This window comes from Cololabis saira, chromosome 7, assembly GCF_033807715.1.
Source record: "Cololabis saira isolate AMF1-May2022 chromosome 7, fColSai1.1, whole genome shotgun sequence".
NCBI lineage: Eukaryota > Metazoa > Chordata > Actinopteri > Beloniformes > Belonidae > Cololabis > Cololabis saira.
In genome coordinates this window covers 23,391,338-23,394,488 of record NC_084593.1, presented here as the reverse complement: position 1 = coordinate 23,394,488, position 3,151 = coordinate 23,391,338, and the positions used below count along the sequence as shown (strand labels likewise).

General features: G+C 41.4%; 1 non-coding gene across 1 annotated transcript; it reads left to right on the top strand.

The window, feature by feature from the left end:
* Nucleotides 1-2,456: 2,456 nt before the first annotated feature.
* Nucleotides 2,457-2,538, top strand: trnal-uag (transfer RNA leucine (anticodon UAG)). Its single transcript has one exon. It is a non-coding gene; the product is annotated as a tRNA-Leu (tRNA).
* Nucleotides 2,539-3,151: the final 613 nt, after the last annotated feature.

Sequence of the window (3,151 nt, the reverse complement as noted above, 5' to 3'; positions counted from 1 at the left end):
GAAGCTCCTGGTCGGAGCTGCACTCTTTATAAGAGATTTACTGCCGCAGTTCTGCAGAACCACCGTCTCCGGCTACCTTGTTTAGGAGTGTTTTGCAGCTGCTTTGGTAAATGTTTGACTCGCCATGTGTTTCAATAAATGTGTATAATAGTACAACATACAGTACATGTTTTGTATCCCTCTTACTTCTCTTTTCTTTTTTTTGACTGCTATATTATGTTGAAGAGGCTCCGAGGCGTGAGCAATATTTTTGTTTTCCTCGTGAGATTATTTTTTTCCTCTGCAGCTACAAATAAGAGTTAATATTTTTTCCTCAACAAACTAGTTTTATCTGAAGATTGGGGTTAATTGCACCGCAGAGAGCTGGCCAGCAACTGCGTTTAGCTGGCGAAGTGGGGAATAAAACCTGTGTTTTGATCCGACCCGTCTGTGTGAGTGTTTGTGGTTTAAGGCTGTTTATGGTTCTGCGTTAAATCGGCGCAGAGCCTACGGCGTAGGGTACGCGGCGACACACACCGTACGTTGCCCGTCTCCACGTACCCTACGCCGTAGGGCTGCGTCGATTTAACGCAGAACCATAATTCAGGCTTTACTGTGTGGAAGGTGTTTGGTCGTTACAGCCGCGATCCAAGCAAGCCGACGACTCTTTCACTCTTTTACTTTGTTATATCAGATACTTGGCCTCCGTGGTTCTGCCTCCGAGCAGGAAACCGCTAAAAAGTTAAACCATTAGCGATCTTTTCCCCACGTCTGTTATGTGTGGAGCTGCTGCAGCCACAACACAGCAACGGGTTACCAGCTTCTCCTGAGCTCTGCACTCCACGCCCCGCCCATTTTCGTCTCGACTGCGAATCGGGAAGGAGGGGGAAGTGACGTATGCCGTAAAGCAGTCAAAGCCGTAAAGATTTGTAGTTTTTTAGTGTGGAAGGGTTCCTACCATGCTCCTCAAAGTTACATAGTGCCAGTGAAGGCGATACAGACCCCCCCAGACCATGACAGAGGTTTCATTAAACCTGTTGGAAGTAGATGTACCATCACAATGACTCTGGAAATATGATATTAAGGTGAAAAGTTAAGTAGTGTCGCTTTAAAAGAAAAAGGTTACGTAGTGTCGCTTTAAAAGAAAGATTGACGACTTGAAACAATCAGTGAGAAGAACAAGACTGATTTTAAGGATTTCTGAGAAGAAAAATGAGAATCAGAAAAATAAGACACTGCAAACAAAAAAGAGCATGAGAAGAAAAATGGAAATGTTTCAATTTATGATGAGAAAAAAAGGTTTTGAAGAAAAACTTTCAGAGATAAAAACACAAAAACTGAATAATGGCAGAAAAAGTGCTTCTTTATCTCTTTTCTGATGTTCTTTGTCATAAAAGCTGCAAATCATTATTCAAAGGAAACTGTTAAGTTTTCCTAGATGTTGGATTTCTAGATGTTGGATTTACATTTTCAGATAACTAGTAGGTCTGAGAAAATAACATGAAATCTCCTCAATAAAAGTTAAAACACAGATAAGTGTGCGACATCCCTGCCGGGTGCGGTGGCGCGTGCCTGTAATCCAAGCTACTGGGAGGCTGAGGCTGGCGGATGGTTTGAGCTCAGGAGCTCTGAGCTGCAGTGGACTATGTCGATCGGGTGTCCGCACTAAGTTCGGTATCGATATGGTGCTCCTGGGGGAGTCCGGGACCACCAGGTCGTCTAAGGAGGGGTGCATCGGCCCAGGCCGGGAACGGAGCAGGTCAAAGCCCCCGTGCCGCTCAGTAGTGGGATCACACCTGTGAATAGATGCTGCAGTGCAGCCTGAGTAATACAGCGAGACTCAGTCTTTTTACACGTCCTTCGACTCTTATAACAACTACCGTCACAACACACCAACTCCTACTTCACATCTTTACATTTTACTGGACTTTCATCAAAATCTACACGTCATTAACTCCACTGCACTTTTGTTTCTCCTGCAGCGCCTCCACCTGGAGAACAGGAGCAACAACCACCAGTCACTAACTGGAGGACTGATGTGCAAATTAACGTGAACAATTCATCAAATACTCTATTTTGCAATACATTTTTTTTTGATTGAAATCTTTATTTCGAGCATAAAAAAAAAAAACAATTTCACAAAACAAAACAGAATACAAATAAACAGTCATTAAACAAAATCAAAGGGAAATAAACCTTCATGCCCGGAAAGGAGTAGCCTCATTCAACTGTTTGAAATGCAAAATTCCTTGCTTGTAGTTCTACATGACTGTAATGTAAAATTAATTGGTTCCCTTAATTCATATCTCCCCTCTCTTTCCCGAAACATTTGCTGTATTTGAGAGTTATTTCTGTCTTTCTATATTATTTGTGCAGTCCTGAATGAATAAGTGGTAGGAAGTTTGACATGACTTTAGTGAAATGGTGTAAAACCGGAATGAAGTGAAAATAAAATCAGTTCTCTTGTGAAAGACAGTGGTAGTGTGGCCGAGCGGTCTAAGGCGCTGGATTTAGGCTCCAGTCTCGGAAGAGGCGTGGGTTCAAATCCCACCACTGCCAGCATGAAATCTTTAAAAGACTGTAGTTTACACCAGATAGTAAATCTTGTTTGTTATCATCATTGTGGCAGGGAGTTTTGTGGTTTAGATGGACTGAGGTGCTTTGATTTACACATTTTAATCCAGTGTCCGTACAGTTGACTTAATTCTCGATCAAGTCTCTGATGCCCAGATTTTCCAGGAAGACACCAGAAGTTGTCTTAAACAGGAATTAAATATCATATTATTCTTGTGAACTATTTTAAATCTGCTGTTTATTGTAGTTGTTTCTAAAAATAAACCTAATCTATAATGCTGAATATAAAAAAATGCTGTTAATGAAACAAATGATGACTGATTTAGGAATTCATGACGGATAACGTTCATGTTTTAAATCAACACTACTTTGGATTCAGAAAGAAATACTTGTTTGCAGCAGAATGACTCTTTAACTCCACCTGGGGTCCGTTTCACAAAATGTTTTATGTTGAACCTGAACTCAGGGAAACACAAAGTGAGCTTTCTTAACCCCGGGCAAGATGGTTTAGTTGAGTGTATTTCAAAAAGTGGGCTAGCTCATACTTGGAGTCTATGGAACCATTTCTGATATCAACTCTCTTTCCTTCACAGTCGTG